Consider the following 20,760-nt stretch of genomic DNA (forward strand, 5'->3'; position numbering starts at 1 on the left):
TATTTGTTGGTTATGCTACAAACTCTCATGCTTACCGTGTCCTCAACAAGTCCATCAGACTCATTGAGGAGACATGTAACGTGGAGTTTGATGAGAATGACGGCTCCCAAGTGGATCAAAGTGGTACTTGTGATGTAGGTGATGAAATTCCTCCCCAAGACATAAGAAGAATGGCTCTTGGTCATATCCTACCCATTGAGGAACCCCTTGTGGCTGAAGGAGAAGGAAAATGTTCCACTCAAGTGGAACCATCACCAACCCAAGACTCACACGCTTCCGAAGAACAAAGTGAAGGCCCTCAACCAAATGAACAAGATCAAGTTGGTGGTGAACCACCAAGTGATGCCCAAGGTCAAGTTCTCGCCACCGAGCAAGTTCAAGATCAAGATCAAGAGCAAACTCAAGATCAAGAATAAGCTAAAGACAACACTCAAGATGATCAAGTTACCGATCCTCCACTCACTCCTGAGGAGGAATTGGAGCGTCGTGCCACCAAGATTGCATCCAAGCTCACTACCAAAGGACATCTCATGACAAATGTGCTTGGAAGCTTAAGAAAGGGGGTAAGCACTCGTAGAAAATTAGCAAACTATTGTGAACATCACGCGTTTGTTTCTTGTGTTGAACCTCAAAAGGTCTATGAGGCACTCAAGGTCCGGATTGGCTCAATGCCATGAATGGAGAACTCAACAACTTCGAGCATAACAAGGTGTGGAGATTGATGCCAAGGCCAACGGGGAACCATAATGTCATTGAAACCAAGTGGATATTCAAGAACAAGCAAGATGCTCATGGGATTATTGTTCGCAACAAGGCTCGGTTGGTGGCACAAGGCTACTCCCAAGTTGAGGGGATCGACTACGGTGAAACCTTTGCTCCCGTTGCTTGCCTAGAATCTATTCATTTGTTGATTGCTTATGCTTCTCATCATAACTTCAAGTTGCAACAAATGGATGTGAAGAGTGATTTTCTTAATGGTCCTATTAATGAGTTGGTGTATGTCAAACAACCCTCGGGGTTCGAGGATCCCTATTTCCCCGATCGTGTGTACCAACTTGATAAGGCACTATATGGCCTTAAGCAAGCCCCACGTGTGTGGTATGAGCACCTTACCGAGTTGTTGCAAGATCGTGGATTTGAAATTGGGAAAATCGACCCCACTCTTTTTACTAAGAAGGTCAAAGGGGAGTTGTTTGTATGCCAACTATATGTTGATGATATTATCTTTGGATCCCCTAACAAAGCTTTCAATGAGGAAGTTGCCGCTCTCATGACCTCGAAGTTCAAGATGTCCATGATGGGAGAGTTGAAGTTCTTTCTCGGGTTCAAAATCAAGCAAAGAAGAGAAGGTACCTTCATCAACCAAGCCAAATATAGTCAATACATGCTCAAGAGATTCAAGCTAAACGATGTCAAGCCGGCTTCCACTCCAATGCCCGTCAAATGCCAACTTGACATAGATCCCAATGGTAAAGTGGTGGATCAAAAGGTATATCGCTCCATGATTGGCTCCTTGCTTTACCTTTGTGCATCTAGACTAGATATCATGCTGAGTGTGGGAATTTGTGCATGGTTTCAAGCCACACCTAAGGAAAGCCATGATGTGGCGGTCAAGCGAATCTTTTGATATTTGGCTCATATCCCAAACTTTGGCTTATGGTACCCAAAAGGAGCTAACTTCAACCTTGTGGGCTTTTCGGACTCTGATTGGGCGGGAAACAAAGTGGATAGGAAGTCAAATTCCAGAGGGTGCCAATTTCTTGGTTGCTCTTTGGTGAGTTGGTCTTCTAAGAAGCAAAGTTGTGTGTCTCTCTCGTCCACCGAAGCGGAGTATGTGGCCGCCGGTAGTTGTTGTGCTCAACTTCTTTGGATGAGGCGAACTTTAAAGGATTACAATGCCATTTGTGACAAAGTGCCTCTTTGGTGTGACAATGAAAGTGCCATAAAGATCTCTCTCAACCCGGTGCAACACTTCAAGACGAAGCATATTGAGATCCGGTATCACTTCATCTGGGATCACATTAGGCGAGGAGAGATCGAGCTCAACTATGTCAACACTCATGATAACCTTGCAAATATCTTCACGAAGCCCTTGGATGAAGCAAGATTTTGCGAGTTAAGGCATGAGCTAAATATCATTGATTCGAGCAATGTGGCTTGAACCCTTGCACACCCCACCATACTCATCTTGATGTCTTGTTTAGGTGTAGGCATGGACATAGGGGGAGTGTTGTTCTCTCAATGAACTCTCCCTCCCCCCATTATGCATAAATTGATCAACTCTTTCACATTAGCCATTTTTTATGGTACTTGTGCTTCAAAGACGAGTTTTGGTCATGGGCCCAAGGATAATTCTTCCCAGTGCCATACCAATTGACTCAAACATAGGTGGCTCCGGCCACCGCCCTCTCTTTGGAGAGGTTGTGTTCCGTGTTTGGTCCTTGCTGTCTTTTGCCTTTCCCTTGAGCCATGCTTGTGTTTGAGTTGCCTCGTGTGTGTGCTCTTTTGTGTGTCCGGTTGCTTGAAGGTTGCATTGCAACGGCCATGTTCTTCTCTTCTTGTCGAAACTTGCACTTTCTTGGGTTTATGATACTACAGTGGCAAGCCACGGTACTACCGCTGGAGAAGGGTTGCCCTGTGCATGCACAGCTGCATCCCAGGCACGGTACTACCCCTTCCATCACGGCAGTAATTTTTTTACTGCCGCTGGAAGAGCAGTACTACCGCCCAGCGAGCGGTACTTCCACCCAGGCGGTACTACCGCAAGGACCTGCAGTACTACCACGTTGTCGCGAGCGGGTGGGGGTTAAGTGCGGGGCAGGGGAGTTCCAACTCCCCCATACCCATTCATATCTTTTCCCCACCTCGTCTCTCTCTCCTGCCCAAGAACGACACCGGAGGACCTCGCCAGATCTCCGTCTCCGGCCGCTCTCCTCACATTCCGACCGGTAGGATCGTTCCCCACCCCGCCCTCTTGCCATGGACCCTGGTATCTGCCCTAGTCCTTCTCCTTTTGTTCCGTTCTTGTGCTTCTAGGTCTTGGGGAGATGTATGTGTAGTTCGTGTGATTTTTGGCTAAATCCTTGCAAGAGGAGGTTGTAGGAGAGTGCTAGTGTAGTAGGTATGCTATTTGGAGTGATACAACAGTGTAGTTTTGATCAACGGTAGTACCGATCTATTTTTGCAGATATTTCTAGATCTGGAGATACAGTTCTTGAGGGATTCGAATCCGTGCAGTACTACCGCTCCTCCTGGAGCGGTACTACCGCCTGGGACGCGGAAGTAAAAATTACTTCCGCTCCAGGCGCGGTACTACCGTGCCACCCTGGCACAGTACTACCATGGCTAGAGCGGCTGTAATTTTTTACATCCGCGCTTTGGTCCGGTACTACCGTAGTGTTGACAATTACGTTGTTTTGTCCTTCCAAATCTCATGTCTCCTTGTTTCATTTGGTTTTGGCCCTTGTCTTTGCAATAATCCTTCTCGGTTTTCTCGTGTTTGTGTTGTGTGTCATAGGTGGTGGCTCCAGTTCCAATGTCCGGCGCTCGAATCCCATTCGTGACACAAGCTCGAAGCGCCTTCACAAGCAATAGGGTCCAGAGGGCTCCAGTGCCCCACAATGCAGAACCAAGTCCACAGCTACCAAGACCAAGGAGCCGACGATGGGAATGGATGAGATACCTCAAGTGGAGTTTCTGATGCGAAGGAAGCTCAACCCTTATGTCAACCCTAGGGAGGTCACAAGGGGCAATGACTTGTTTTGGACCAAGCAACAAAATCTTATCTTCTAGGATGTGATCAAGTCCAAGCAGAACATCTATGTGTCAGTGTAGTGGATTTACATGCATCATATGAAGAAGGAGAGCAATAGGGCATATTTTGGTGAGCCTCTGGACTTGGTGGAGCAATTTGGTATTGAGGAGTTCATCACCTTTCACTTGGACTTTGACCCGGAGATTGTGGCTTAGTTATTCGCTTTTGTCCAATTCCACACGGATGAGCAGCAGACAATGACTTGGATGACTAATGGGAAGAGGATGTCTGCTAAGTGGAAGGACTTCATGGACTTGTTGAACGTTCGTGATGAGGGGCTCAATGTGCCCGTTGGTGTCCGCCCACATGCCAACGCTGAGTCAGCCAACAAGAACAAGCTTCAACCCTACGTCATTGAGAAGAAGCTTGCCAATGACAAGAAGACTTGGGTGTTGAACCCATTCCTTGACATCATGCACCGGATCTTCCGCAACACACTCTTTCCTCGCATAGGCGACAAGGACAAGGTGCATGCCTATCTTGTGGATATGATGCTCATCTGTGAGAAGGCGCGTCTCCAACAGACGGCTAAACTTGATGTCTCTCATATCATGTGGTGTGAGCTGCAGTTTGCTGTGTTCAATCGTAAGGTGTCCATCTATGGACCTTACCTGTTTTTCTTGATCTCTAAGACTTGGGAGAAGCTTTTTCCGGGTGAAGAATTTCATGCTCCCGACTGGACCCGCCATGAGCCTATCAAGCTACGCATCAAGAGCAAGTGGGCTAACACCACTACCCGGGCTGAGGCTGCTAGGATGGATGTGGATGAGGATGAGTTTGAGGAGGAGGAGGCGGCTGAGGAGAGCTCTAAGGGATACACTCCTCCCTCTTCTAATCCATCTTGGGCCAAGAAGCTCAAGGACAGGATGAAGACCCTTTTCTGCATGCAGGCCAAGGGTCAGTTCCAGGCTCATGTGAACGCCAAGATGGCTCGTCGTCATGACCATGCCATCATGAGGCAGGTTGGCCTTGAGGTCCAGAGTGGATCTGAGGAGCGGATCACAGACGAGGAGCAGTGGACCAGACAGCACTGCCGGTGCAGTGAGTCACAGGAGGAGACTGGAATTCCTTCTACATCTCGTGCTGCCGAGGAGTCTTAGGAGGAGGAACATGACTGGTGATGCCGTGGAGTTCTGCCACCACCTGTGTCGTATGTGTCTTCTCTGCCTTTTTGGTGTCTCGATACCAAAGGGGGAGAGTGTGTAGGATTTGCGAGTCTTGTGTCGTGTCTTGGTGCGCTTTGCTTTCGTTCTGTTGAACCTTCGTTTGCTTTAGTTTGCGTTTGTGTTCATGTGAGTCCAGGAGTGAGTCCAAGAGACTATCATATGGTGTAAGACATATGTCCTCAGCTTGTCTTACTGTCTTATCCTATTTCCTAGCATGTTTAGTAGTTTGTGAGCTTATTATGTCATGTGCCCTTTACTTCATGCTCATTTCTATACGTTGCCTCCATGCTTATTGTCATTCATATTGTTGCAAGGATTGCCTTGTTTATAAAATATAGGGGGAGTGTTGATCCTAGTATGTGTGTCGTGCAGTCCAAAGCATTTCTATAGAGTGCACACATCTATGGGGAGCCTGTCTATATTTTATAGATGTTGGGCTTGCTTATCTTTCATTTTATATCCCTATGTGCAAATCCCGTATTATCATCAATCCACCAAAAAGGGGGAGATTGTAAGGGCATATTTCTCCCTAAGTGGTTTTGGTGATTGATGATAATGCATTTGCAGACTAATCGTGTGCATTGAGCATTTCATATATCTCATGTCTAGGAACAAGACGATTCGGTGCCCCTCAGACCTATCGAAGACGATGTTTCTCTATGTTTCTTTTCGGTGGATTTGAGTCGTAAGAAAGCCGCACAATTAAGAGGGGTCCCGCTTCGGAAAGGTTAGGGTGGAATCAACACGTACACATATGTTCCTTCGCACCACCTTTCCTTGCTTCATTGGAGCACCGGTTGTTCCCCTTGTTGTTGCGAAGATGAAGGCTTTCTAGTGCTACTGGTCTGTGGCGTGCGGTAGTACTGCTCAAGGGAGCAGCAGTACCGCAGCTTCCCACGGTAGTACCGCCGCTCACGGTACTACTGCTCCTAGCACGCGGTAGTACCGTGGCCTCAGGCCCAGAACAGTGGAGTGAGCGGAAGTAGGGGCGGAAGTCATTTTTTACTTCCGCACCCTATGCGGTAGTACCTCTCCCTGTGAGCTGTAGTACCGTGCCAGATTTTTGCATTGACCGAAACTCAGCGGAAGTAGCCACAGATGCAATTTTATTAGTCTGTGCCTTCCCAACCTAGTATGATCCCTGCCTTGCGGTAGTACCACAAGGGCGAGCGGTTCTACCGCTCATTGCCTTGTGCAACACGGCCTCACCTGGCTCCTGCCGCGTGAGCAGTAGTACCGCATGCCTCCGCGGTAGTACCGTGGGTATGTGCGGTAGTACCGCATGTCACGGGCTGAGTAGGTGGGCAACGGTTGGATTTTTCCTCACATTATATAAGGGGGTCTTCTTCCCCAAGTTGACAACCTCTTCCTTCCCTAAGCTCCATTGTTGCTCAAAGCTCTATTTTCGCCCGATCTCTCTCCCTAGCCAATCAAACTTGTTGATTTTCTAGGGATTGGTTGAGAAGGTCCCGATCTACACTTCCACCAAGAGAAATTTGATTCCCCCACTAATCCCTTGCGGATCTTGTTACTCTTGGGTGTTTGAGCACCCTAGACGGTTGAGGTCATCGCAGAGCCATATTCCATTGTGGTGAAGCTTCATGGTGTCGTTGGGAGCCTCCAATTAAGTTGTGGAGATTGCCCCAACCTTGTTTGTAAAGGTTCGGTCGCCGCCTCCAAGGGCACCAATAGTGGAATCATGGCATCTCGCATTGTGTGAGGGCGTGAGGAGAATACGGTGGCCCTAGTGGCTTTTTGGGGAGCATTGTGCCTCCACACTGCTCCAACGGAGACGTACTTCCTCTCAAAGGGAAGGAACTTCGGTAACACATCCTCGTCTCCACCGGTTCCACTCTTGGTTATCTCTTACCTTTACTTGTGCAAGCTTATATTGTGTTGTATCCCTTGCTTGCTTGTGTGCTTGTTGTTGCTGCGTCATATAGGTTTCTCGCCTAGTTGCACATCTAGACAACCTACTTTGATGCAAAGTTTAAATTGGTAAAGAATAGCTAAAAATTGTTAGTTGCCTATTCACCTCCCCCTCTAGTGAACTATATCGATCCTTTCAGATGATCATCACACTTTTATTTACTTACAACTCAAGAATTACAACTCGATACTAGAACAAAATATGACTCTATATGAAGGCCTCCGGCGGTTTACCGGGATGTGCAATGATCAAGAGTGACATGTATAAAAAATTATGAACAGTGGCCTTGCCACAAATACTATGCCAACTACATGATCATGCAAAGCAATATGACAATGATGGTTTGTGTCATAATAAAACGAAACGATGGAACTTGCATGGCAATATATCTCGGAATGGCTATGGAAATGTCATAATAGGTAGGTATGGTGGCTGTTTTGAGGAAGGGTAAATGGTGGGTTTAATGCACCGGTGAATGTTGCACGGTACTAGAGAGGCCAGCAATGGCGGAAAGGTGAGAGTGCGTATAATCCATGGACTCAACATTAGTCATAAAGAACTCACATACTTATTGCAAAATACTATTTGTCATCGAAACAAAGTACTATGCGCATGCTCCTAGGGGGGTAGATTGGTAGGTAAAGACCATCGCTCGTCCCTGACCGCCGCTCATAAGGAAGACAATCAATAAATAAATCATGCTCCAACTTCATCACATAACGGTTCACCATACGTGCATGCTATGGGAATGACAAACTCTAACACAAGTATTTCTACCAATCCACAATTACTCACTAGCATGACTCTAATATCACCATCTTTATATCTCAAAACAAATGCAAGGAATCAAACTTCTCACATATTCAATGCTCTTTATATGAAAGTTTTTATTATATCCCTCTTGGATGCCCACCATATTAGGACTAAATTCATAACCTAAGGAAATTACCATGTTGTTTAAAGACTCCCAAAATAATATACATGAAGCATGAGAGTTCAACAATTTCTATAAAATAAAGCCACCACCGTGCTCTAAAAAGATATAAGTGAAGCACTAGAGCAAACTTCCAAGCTCAAAAGATATAAGTGAAGCACATAGAGTATTCTAATAAATTTATGATTAATGCGTGTCCCTCTCAAAAGGTGTGTACAACAAGGATGATTGTGACAAACTAAAAAGTAAAGACTCATATCATAAAAGATGCTCCAAACAAAACACACATGTGGTGAATAAAAATATAGCTTCAACTAAATTTACCGATGGAACGAAGACAAAAGAGGGGATGCCATCCGGGGCATCCCAATGCTTAGATCCTTGGTTTGTTTGGGAAAGAAATCTACGCACATGCAAGATATATCCATGGAGATGCATAGAAACGGGAGGGGAGAGTATTTCTACATAACCTCCTAGACCATTTAGTGGAAGCATTTCACAATGCGGTTGATGTAGTTGAACACCTTCATGATCCAACCGATCAAGTACCGAACATACGACACCTCCGCGTTCAGCACACGTTCAACTCGATGACGTCCTCGCCTTCTTGATCCAGCAAGACGGGAGAAGTAGTAGATGAGTTCCGGCAGCACGACGGCGTGGTGATGGTGATGGTGAACTTGTTCCCGCAGGGCTTCGCCGTGCACTGCGAAAAACTGGACGGAGGACTAAACTGTGGAGAGGGGAGCCGCACACGGCTAAGAGATTATCCTTGTGTTGTGTGGCGCCCCTCCCTCATATATATATATATATAGGTGGGGGGGGGGGAGACAGCCAAGGGGCGCCCCAAGGTGGCCGGCCAGCCCCCTTGGGCACCTGCCCTTTGGCGCCCCTTCCTTGTTTAGCCTGCGGGGGGAAGGCAAGAGGAGGTGGCGCCCCCTTTCCTTCCTCCTAGGTGGAAGGAAGGAAAGAGGGGCTAGCCCTCCCCCCTTTCCATCCCTAGGGCCGGGTGCCAAGGGAAGGGGCGTGTCGCCCCTTGTGGGCTGGTGTGTTCCCCCTCTTGGCCCATAAGGCCCATTAACCTCCCAGGGCTTCCCGGAACCCCTTCTGGTGATCTGATGACTACCCGATACACTCCGAAACCTTCCAGTGACCAAATAGCATCACCATATATATATATATATATATATATACACCAGTCTTTACCTCTGGACCATTCCGGAGCTCCTCGTCATGTCTGTGGTCTCATTTGGGACTTCGAACAACATTCGGTCACCAAATCACATAACTCATATAATACTATATCGTCAATGAACATTAAGCGTGCAGACCCTACGGGTTCGAGAATGATGTAGACATGACCGAGATGCCTGTCCAGTCAATAACCAATAGCGAAACATGGATCCCATATTGGTTCCTACATATTCTATGAAGATCTTTATCGATCGAACCTTATGACAACATACGTAATTCCCTTTGTCGGTATGTTACTTTCCCGAGATTCAATTGTCAGTATCATTATACCTAGTTCAATCTCGTTACCGGCAAGTCTCTTTACTCATTCCGTAATACATCATATCGTAACTAACTCCTTAGTCACTTTGCTTGCAAGCTTCTTGTGATGTGTATTACCGAGAGGGCCCAGAGACACCTCTCCGATAGTCAAGGTGACAAATCCTAATCTTGATCCATGCCAACTCAACAGACACCTTCGGTGATACCTGTAGAGCAGCTTTATGATCACCCAGTTACATTGTGACGTTTGATAGCACACAAGGTATTCCTCTGGTATCCTGGAGTTGCATGATCTCATAGTCGAAGGAATATGTATTTGACATTAAGAAAGCAATAACAATAAACAGAACAATCATATGCTAAGCTAACGGATGGGTCTTGTCCATCACATCATTCTCCTAATGATGTGATCCCATTATCAAGTGACAACACATGTCCATGGTTAGGAAACCTTAACCATATTTGATCAATGAGCTAGTCTAGTAGAGGCTCACTAGGGACACGGTATTTTGTTTATGTATCCAACATGTATTTAAGTTTATGGTCAATACAATTCTAGCATGAATAATAAACCTCTATCATGAATAAGGGAATATAATAGTAACAACTTTATTATTGCCTCTAGGGCATATTTCCATCAATCTCCCACTCGCACTAGAGTCAGTAATCTAGATTACATTGTAATGAATCTAACACCCATGGACTCTTGGTGCTGATCATGTCTTGATCGCGGAAGAGGCTTAGTCAATGGGTCTACTACATTCAGATCCGTATGTATTTTGCGAATTTCTATGTCTCCATCCTTGACCTTTCCACGGGTGCAGTTGAAGCATCTCTTGATGTGTTTGGTTCTCTTGTGAAACCTGGATTCCTTCGCTAAGGATATTGCTTCAGTGTTGTCACAAAAGACTTTCATTGGACACGATGCACTAGGTATTACACCCAGATCGGATATGAACTCCTTCATCCAGACTTCTTCATGCGCTGCTTTCGAAGCAGTGATACGTCTCCAATGTATCTATAAATTTTAATTGTTCCATGCTATTATATTATCTATTTTGGATGTTTTATATGCATTAATATGCTATTTTATATGATTTTTGGGACTAACCTATTAACCTAGAGCCAGTGTCAGTTTTTGTTTTTTCCCCTTGTTTTAGAGTTTTGTAGAAAAGGAATACCAAATGGAGTCCAAACGGAATAAAACTTTCGCGATGATCTTTCCTGGACCAGAAGACGCCCAGGAGACTTGGAGTGCAAGTTGGAAGAGCCATGAGGCGGCCACAAGGGTGGAGGTCGCGCCCAGGGGGGTAGGGCGCTCCCCCAACCTTGTGGGCCCCTCGGTGACCTCCTAACCTAGATCTTCCTCCTATATATACTCTTATACCCTGAAAACTTCCAAGGGAGCCACGAAACCACTTTTCTACCACCGCAACCTTCTGTACCCGTGAGATCCCGTCTTGGGGCTTTTTCCGGTGTTCTGCCGGAGGGGGATTCGATCACGGAGGGTTTCTACATCAACACCATTGCCTCTCCGATGAAGCGTGAGAAGTTTACCACAGACCTATGGGTCCATAGCAAGTAGCTAGATGGCTTTATGTGATTCTCAATACCATGTTCTCCTCGATGTTCTTGGAGATCTATTCGATGTAATACTCTTTTGCGGTGTGTTTGCTGAGATCCGATGAATTGTGGATTTATGATCATCTTATCTATGAATATTATTTGAATATCCTCTGAATTCTTTTATGCATGATTTGATATCTTTGCAAATCTCTTCGAACTATCGATTTGGTTTGGCCAACTAGATTAGTTTTTCTTGCAATGGGAGAAGTGCTTAGCTTTGGGTTCAATCTCGCGGTGCTCGATCCTAGTGACAGAAGGGGAACCTACACGTATAGTATTGTTGCCATCGAGGATAACAAGATGGGGTTTTTCATCATATTGCTTGAGTTAATCCCGCTACATCATGTCATCTTACTTAATGCGTTACTCTGTGCTTATGAACTTAATACTCTAGATGCAGACAAGAGTCGGTCGATGTGTGGAGTAATAGTAGTAGATGCAGAATCGTTTTGGTCTACTTGACATGGACATGATGCCTATATTCATGATCATTGCCTTAGATATCATCATAACTTTGCGCTTTTATATCAATTGCTCGGCAGTAATTTGTTCACCCATCGTAATAATTCCTTTCTTGAGAGAAGCCTCTAGTGAAACATATGGCCCCGGGTCTATTTTCCATCATATATGTTTTTGATCTACAAGTCTAAGTTTCCTATTTACTTTCTTTTGCAATCTTTTACTTTCCGTTCCATAAACCAAAAATATCAAAAATATTACTTTACCATTTATCCATCTCTATCAGATCTCACTTTGCGAATAATCGTGAAGGGATTGACAACCCCTTTGTCACGTTGGTTGCAAGTTGGTGTTTGTTTGTGCAGGTATTCGGTGGCTTGTCGCGTTGTCTCCTACTGGATTGATACCTCGATTCTCAAAACTGAGGGAAATACTTATGCTACTTTGCTGCATCACCCTTTCCTCTTCAAGGGAAAAACCAACGCAAGCTCAACAGGTAGCAAGAAGGATTTCTGGCGCTGTTGCCAGGGAGATCTACGCCAAGCCAAGACATACCAATTACCCATCATAAACTCTCATCCCTCGCATTACATTATTTGCCATCCGCCTCTTGTTTTCCTCTCCCCCACTTCTAAAATGATTTTCGAAAAGATTCGCCTTTTTCTTCGCCCCTCGTCTGTTTGCTCGTTTTTGCCACCATGTGTGAATCCGGGGATGTTATCGCTAAACTTTTTGAGGAGATTCTTGAAACTTGCTCTTTGTATACCGGAACTGAAAAGCCTCCTAATTACAAAACTAAAATCTTTCGTGTAGGAGATTGTAATATTATAGGGAAAAATATTATACAAGAGTTCTTTGATTGTACGGGATCCTTGCCTATTAATAAAAGAACTATTCTTCTTGAGCCAAATTGCTATGCTGATGCAATTGTGATGCTTGTTGAGAAATTAGAAAGAAAATTTGTGCATCTTCATCCCGCTTTGCAAACAGTGTTTTATGAACTTCCTAAAATCAATCATCCCATAGCTAAAAAGATTGCCACTATTATTCTTATGCGTGAATTTGATTTTATTATCCAAGAAGCTAGGGATATTTTTGCTTTCTATAAAAAGGATGTTGAACACCCTCCAATTATAGATATCCTACATGATAAAGAACCCGTAGTTTGGAATCTAGGGATTATCAATCTTATAGTGAAAATATTAGGAAAAGAGTTCCCCATTCTGAGATCTCTCAATCTTTGTATCTTTAAACCTTTGAAGAGTTCTATTGGATAACTAGGGGAATTTATGTAGTCTTTAATAGAGATTGGTTGAATAAAATGATGAAGGTACCCGTTAAAAACGAGCTACGTATTTTGTATGATGAAATATACAGTGATGATCCTGATTATGGGTTTATGAATGTTAAGATCACCAACCAAAGACCCTTCCATGATTTAAGTTCATCTACTAGAAGGGAAATAAAGAGAGAGAGTAGAATTTCTTAGACGAGTTTTGGAAGACTTTATGAGAAAGGAATTTAATACCGAAGATGAGAATACTTAGATCTATTCGTGTTTTTATGCTTAGCTAGGGGTGTTAAACAATAGCGCTTATTGGGAGGCAACCAAATTTTATTTTTGCTCTTTCTTTCTAGGTCCTGTTTTGCAATAAATATTTCATCTAGCCTATGGTTAGATGTGGTTTTATGTTTTAATTAGTGTTTGTGCCAAGTAAGACCTTTGGGATAGCTTACAGTGAAAGTTGATTCGATCCTGCTGAAAAACATAAGCTTTTGCGCCAGCAGATTAGTTTTATTTTTTTACAGATGCGCGATAAAATACTTATTATTTTTGTAGAGTATTAATAACTTTTTTTCTACAACTTCCTAATTTCTTAGGATTTTTGGAGTTACAGAAGTATTCAAAATATCCAGATTTCTACACACTGTTCTGTTTTTGAGAGATTATGTTTTTCACGTGTTGTTTGCTTATTTTGATGCATCTATGGCTAGTATCGGGGGGGGGGGGGGGGGGATGAACCATGGAAAAGTTGGAATACAGTAGATATTACACCAATATAAATAAAGAATGAGTTCACAACAATACCAAAAGTGGTGATTTATTTTCTTATACCAACGGAGCTTACGAGATTTTTTGTTGGAGTTTTGTGTTGTGAAGTTTTCAAGTTTTGGGTAAGGATTTGATGGACTATGGAATAAGGACTGGAAAGAGCCTAAGCTTGGGGATGCCCAAGGCACCCCAAGGTAATATTCATGGATCTCAGGAAGCCTAAGCTTGGGGATGCCCCGGGAAGGCATCCCCTCTTTCGTCTTCATCTATCGGTAACTTTACTTGAGGCTATATTTTTATTCACCACATGATATGTGTTTTGCCTGGAGCGTCTTGTATGATTTGAGTCTTTGATTTTTAGTTTTCCACAATCATCCTTGCTATACACACCTTTTGGGAGAGACACACATGAATCATGATTTATTAGAATACTCTATGTGCTTCACTTCTATCTTTTGAGCTAAGCAATTTTGCTCTAGTGCTTCATTTATATCTTTTTAGAGAACGACGGTGGTTATATTTTATAGAAATTGATGAAATATCATACTTCACTTATATTATTTTGAGAGTCTTTAGAACAGCATGGTAATTTGCTTTGGTTATAAAATTAGTCCTAATATGATATGCATCCAAGAGGGATATAATAAACACTTTCATATAAAGTGCATTGAATACTATGAGAAGTGTGATTCCTTATGATTGTTTTGAGATATAAAGATGGTGATATTAGAGTCATGCTAGTGAGTATTTGTGAATTTGAGAAATACTTGTGTTAAAATTTGTGAGTCCCTTAGCATGCATGTATGGTGAACCGTTATGTGATGAAGTCGGAGCATGATTTATTTATTTATCGTCTTCCTTATGAGTGGAGGTCGGGGACGAGCCATGGTATTTTCCTACCAATCTATCCCCCTAGGAGCACGCGCGTAGTACTTTGTTTTGATGAAAAATAGTTTTTTGCAATAAGTATGTGAGTTCTTTATGACTAATGTTGAGTCCATGGATTATACACACTCTCACCTTTCCGCCATTGCTAGCCTCTCTAGTACCGCGCAACTTTCGCTGGTACCATAAACCCACCATATACCTTCCTGAAAACATCCACCATATCTACCTATTATGGCATTTCCATAGCCATTCCGAGATATATTGCCATGCAACTTCCACCGTTCTGTTTATTATGACACACTCCATCATTGTCATATTGCTTTGCATGATCATGTAGTTGACATTGTATTTGTGGCAAAGCCACTGTTCATCATTTTTCATACATGTCACTCTTGATTCATTGCACATCCCGGTACACCGCCGGAGGCATTCATATAGAGTCATATTTTGTTCTAAGTATCTAGTTGTAATCTTTGAGTTGTAATTAAATAAAAGTGTGATGATCTTCATTATTAGAGCATTGTCCCATGTGAGGAAAGGATGATGGAGACTATGATTCCCCCACAAGTCGGGATGACTCCGGATGAAAAAAATATATAATAAAATAGAGGCCAAAAAATGAGAGAAGGCCCAAATTAAAAAAAGAGAGAAAGGAGAGAAGGGGCAATGTTACTATCCTTTTACCACACTTGTGCTTCAAAGTAGCACCATGATCTTCATGATAGAGAGTCTCCTATGATATCACTTTCATATACTAGTGGGAATTTTCATTATAGAACTTGGCTTGTATATTCCAATGATGGGCTTCCTCAAAATGCCATAGGTCTTCGTGAGCAAGCGAGTTGGATGCACACCCACTTAGTTTTCTTTTTGAGCTTTCATAAACTTATAGCTCTAGTGCATCTGTTGCATGGCAATCCCTACTCACTCACATTGATATCTATTGATGGGCATCTCCATAGCCCGTTGATATGCCTAGTTGATGTGAGACTATCTCCTTCTTTTTGTCTTCTCCACAACCACCGTCTATTCCACCTATAGTGCTATATCCATGGCTCACGCTCATGTATTGCGTGAAAGTTGAAAAAGTTTGAGAACGTCAACAGTATGAAACAATTGCTTGGCTTTTCATTGGGGTTGTGCATGATTTAAATACTTTGTGTGATGAAGATGGAGCATAGCTAGACTATATGACTTTGTAGGGATAAGCTTTCATTGGCCATGTTATTTTGTAGCGACCCAACCTCAAGCGGTCAAGTCTCTATGCTTCAGTGTCATCCCTGGATCGGTAATGCTGACACACACAGTACTCGAAGGATTTATAACAGAGTAGCAATCACACACTTATTATATCGAATGTCTCAAAAGAGAACTTATTACTATAATATGGATTAAGGCCATGTAATACGATAACAGCGGAAGGCTTGGAAGATAAAGTGAGTCCATCAACTCCAACGACATAGCTGAGCTGCACGGCAATGACCTAACGAACCTTACTCCTCGTCTGAAAAGTCTACAACATAATACGTTCCAGCCCGAAAACGGGTCAGCACATGGAATATGCTTGCCATATAACACAGTAGAGCAAGAACAGAATAATGCTATCACTACATGCATATTTGGCTGGTGGAAAGCTCCATGGTTATAGTTTTCACGAAAAGCCAATTTTTCCCTACAACAAAGGAATAGATTTTAATTTTAACTATCATGGTGGTTGAAACATCATCCAACTCAATCCCAATTAAAGTAATTAACAACCCAACAATATTAATTAAGAGTGATGAGATACTTAAGATACTCCAAGTACTAGATACTCAAGATTGTCCATAACCGGGGACACGGCTAATCATGATTAGATTGTACACTCTGCAGAGGTTTGCACACTTTTCCCCACAAGACTCGATCACCTCCATTAGATTTCTCGCACTTCATGATGTTTGAGAAACGGATGACCGAAACACAGTCTTTCAGAAACATTAACTCTCTACTCCGGGCGGACCATACCAAACCTACAACCCTCTACCTGCTGATCCACCTCTTCAAGAGCTTCACGTAACTTACTCAACTAAGCTAGAGCCCATAATAGCTTGTGGCTACACACGGAAGCTTCTAGCATGCATAATCTCAGTTCCCTTTGAGCCTGGGTGGCGGTCCATAGGAAAATCACACGGAACCCCGGGATTTCCAAAAATACAGGAAACACAGGGTACTCCAGGTGCCTCAATCCACCCAGATGTGTATTTAAGTTGCCACCTTAAGTTGAACCATTAATTAACAATCTCGCATCTGTCATGGATTTCACTCAAACCCAAACCACGTCTACGAGCATAGCATAGCAATATAAGCAACGCGTAGAAGTAACTCCCAAGGGTTTGATATAACATGACAATAGGTTCTACCTCAACAACTACTTCCCAACCCACAAGTTAATGACATCCTATTCATGCAATGTTTGAGGATTGATTCTAATGCATAAAAACTGGGTATGGAAAGAGTATGATCAATGTGTTACTTGCCTTGCTGACGATCCGCGAAACCTAGGGACTCGCAGTGGCACGCTTCGCACTCCAGGAATTCTATTGCAAACAAACAATAGCATACATAAGCAAATAGCAGAGATGCACAGGAAAAACTCAAATAAGAGAGATTGACCAGAAAGTTAAACTTAAGAACTCCGGTTTGCAAAAAGAATCAAATCAAACGGGGCAACGAAACTCAAACAGCGAAAGAAACAAGATCCGTTTACTAATCTAAACTAAAGTCAAAATTTACAGTACCAAAATCTTGTTTAAGTTGATTAAACAGAAAGAGGGTCTCGATACTCTGATTCCGATAAACGAGCGAAAAGATAAACTGAAACGAAAATCGGATCAGAAATCGGGATCGAGAATAATCGCGGAAAAATCTGATAAAAAGAAAACTGACGAACAGACTAACAAACGAGCGTTCGTTATCTGTAACTAATGGGCGAAAACCGTTCGTTAAAACGAACGTACAGACGAACGTTCGCTAAGTAGCAGAACCGGGAAAAACCAGCGAACCGATCTAAAAAAACGAACTAGGGTTTTTTTTACAAAAAACCGAATCGGTTTTCAAAAAAAACCGGCGGTGGAGGATCGGCGCGTTACCTCTTCGGCGAGGCAGCTCCAACGAGGCGGGGCTTGGGCGGCGGGCATGCGGGGCGGCGGGGCGGCTCGGCGGCGCGGGGTAGCTGCAGCGCGGGCGGCGACGCGGGCTGCGACGGCGGCGACTTGGGGCTCCAGGGGGGCCCCGGGGTGGGTTTTTAAGGGGGGGGGCGAGGCGGCGGCTCCGACTTGGGGAGGGGGTCACGGCGGCGGCGGCGGCTCGGACTCTTCCAAGTCCAACGGCAGCACGGGACGGGGAAGGCGGTGGCGCGGGGGTTGGGCTGGCCTAGCTCGGCTGGGCTTCGGCCCGGTCGGGCGCTGGAAGTTTTTTTAAATAATTCCACCGAACAGAAAATAAATCCTAGAAAATAAAATAAAAATCTAAAAATGCCAAAATAAATTTTCACCATCAAAATAAAATATTTAGAATGAGATGAACATTTTCTTGGCCCTAAAATGCAATTTTCAAAACGTGCAATTTTCTAATGCAAATAAAATCCAAATAAAATCAAATAAATGATTTTAATATTTTTCCTCCAATATTTCAATTATTTTGGAGAAGTCATGTTATCTCCTCTCATATATTTTAATATGAAATATTTTTCGGAGAGAAAAATAATTAAAATAAAAAATCCTCGTTTCATTATTTGATAAAAATCAAATATGAAAACCGGGAAATCCCCAACTCTCTCCGAGGGTCCTTGAGTTGCTTAGGATCTCGAGGATTGCGGAACAAAAATGCAATAAAATATGATATGCATGAATGACCTATGTATAACATTCCAAATTGAAAATTTGGGATGTTACAAACCTACCCCCCTTAAGATGAATCTCGCCCTCGAGATTCGGGTTGGCTAGAAAATAGGTGTGGGTGGTCTTTGCGAAGATCATCCTCTCGTTCCCAGGTGGCTTCATCCTCGGTATGGTGGCTCCACTGAACTTTGCAAAACCTGATAACCTTGCTGCGGGTGACTCGGCTGGCGAACTCAAGAATCTTAACTGGCTTTTCCTCATAAGTCAAATCACTGTCCAACTGAATCGCCTCCAAGGGTACTGTATCTCTTAACGGTATATCAGCCATCTCAGCATGACACTTCTTCAACTGCGAAACATGGAACACACCATGAACTCCTGACAGTCCTTTAGGTAACTCCAACTTGTAGGAAACTACTCCCATACGTTCCAAAATACGATACGGTCCTACTAATCTCGGGGCTAACTTTCCCTTAACTCCAAAATGTTTCACTCCTCATAAGGGTGATACTCGCAGATATGCTCTATCTCCAATTTCATAGGTTACCTCCTTGCGTTTCGAGTCTGCATAACTCTTCTGCCTGGACTGAGCTATCTTCAATCTATCACGAATCAGCTTAACCTTCTCTTCAGACTCCTTGATCAGGTCTGGTCCAAACAACTGTTGGTCTCCTACTTCATCCCACATCAACGGCGTTCTGCACCTTCGTCCATACAGGGCTTTGAACGGTGCCATCTTCAAACTGGCTTGGTAGCTATTGTTGTATGAGAACTCTGCGTAAGGAAAATTGTCATCCCAACTAGATCCATAATCTAGCACACAGGCTCTCAACATGTCCTCCAGAATCTGGTTGACTCTCTTGGTCTGTCCATCCATCTGCGGGTGAAACGCTGTACTGAACTCCAATCTCGTTCCCAAAGTCTGGTGTAGCTGATGCCAAAACTTTGAGGTAAACTTTGTTCCTCTATCTGATACGATGGTCCTCGGAACTCTATGCAGACATACGATCCTGGACATATATATCTTGGCCAACTTCGCACTTGTATAAGTGGTTTTCACTGGGATAAAGTGAGCCACTTTGTCAAGCGATCAACTACTACCCATATAGAATCATATCCCGATTTGGTCCTGGGCAATCCGGTGATAAAATCCATGCCAAGTTTATCCCACTTCCACTCGGGTATCGGCATAGGCTGTAACAATCCTGCTGGCTTTTGATGCTCTGCCTTCACTCTCTGACATACATCACATACGACTACATACTCGACAATATCCTTCTTCATCCCCGTCCACCAGAAACGTTCCTTCAAATCCAAATACATTTTGGTGTTTCCGGGGTGTATTGAGTATGGTGAGTCATGAGCCTCTTGAAGTATTAACTTCCTGATCTCTGGGTTATTGGGCACATAAACTCGGTCCTCAAACCATAAGGTGTCGTGCTCATCCTCACGAAAACCTTTGGTCTTTCCTTTGCTCATTCTCTCTTTTATCTCGGCAATCTCTTTGTCATCCTTCTCAGCTTCCCGAATCTTACCCAACAATGTCGACTAAACCTCCATTGTTGCAACAAAACCTCTAGGAACAATCTCTAATCGAAGTTCCATGATATCCTCTGCCAACTCCTTCTGTAATCCCATACTTGCTAGGATGTTAGCATAACTCTTCCGGCTCAAAGCGTCTGCTATGATGTTGGCCTTACCTGGATGATAGTGCAGCTTCATGTCATAATCCTTTATAAGCTCCAACCATCTTCTCTGCCTAAGGTTCAACTCCTTCTGTGTGAAGATGTACTTCAAACTCTTAAGATCCGTGTACACATCACAACGATTTCCAATAAGGTAATGCCTCCAAGTCTTCAATGCATGCACTACGGCTGCTAGCTCCAAATCATGCGTTGCATAATTCAACTCATGAGGTTTTAGTTGTCGCGAGGCATACGAAACAACTCTTCTGTCCTGCATAAGCACACTTCCAAGTCCTAAGCGAGAGGCATCGCAATACACTTGGAATTCCTTACGTATATCTGGCAGGGTCAGCACTGGGGCTGTAGTCAAACGTTTCTCCAACTCTTGGAAACTTGCCTCACAGTCTTCCGCCCATTTAAAATTAGTATCCTTCTTTAATAATTCAGTCATTGGCTTCGCAATCTTGGAAAAATTCTCAACGAATCTCTGATAGTATCCTGTGAGTCCAAGAAAACTGTGGATCTCGCTAACTGAAGTGGGTGCCAACCATTCAATGACTGACTGAACCTTGCTGGGGGTCTACTGCTATACCTTCTCCTGATATAACATGTCCAAGGAATCCGACTTCCTTCAACCAAAACTCGCATTTGCTGAACTTGGCATACAACTGGTGTTCCCTGAGTTTCTTGAGAACTAATCACAAATGCTCCTTGTGCTCCTCTTCATTCTTCGAATATACCATTATATCATCAATAAACACCACAACAAACTTGTCCAAATATTCCAAAAATACTTTGTTCATCATGCTCAT

The 20,760-nt window shown here is 43.6% G+C and overlaps 1 pseudogene; it reads left to right on the forward strand.

The window, feature by feature from the left end:
* The first annotated feature begins 3,843 nt into the window (after nt 1-3,843).
* Nucleotides 3,844-4,914, forward strand: LOC147970599 (uncharacterized; annotated as a pseudogene).
* Nucleotides 4,915-20,760: the final 15,846 nt, after the last annotated feature.

This window comes from Triticum urartu, chromosome 5A (genome assembly GCF_056163025.1).
Source record: "Triticum urartu cultivar PI428250 chromosome 5A, HENAU_Tu73, whole genome shotgun sequence".
NCBI lineage: Eukaryota > Viridiplantae > Streptophyta > Magnoliopsida > Poales > Poaceae > Triticum > Triticum urartu.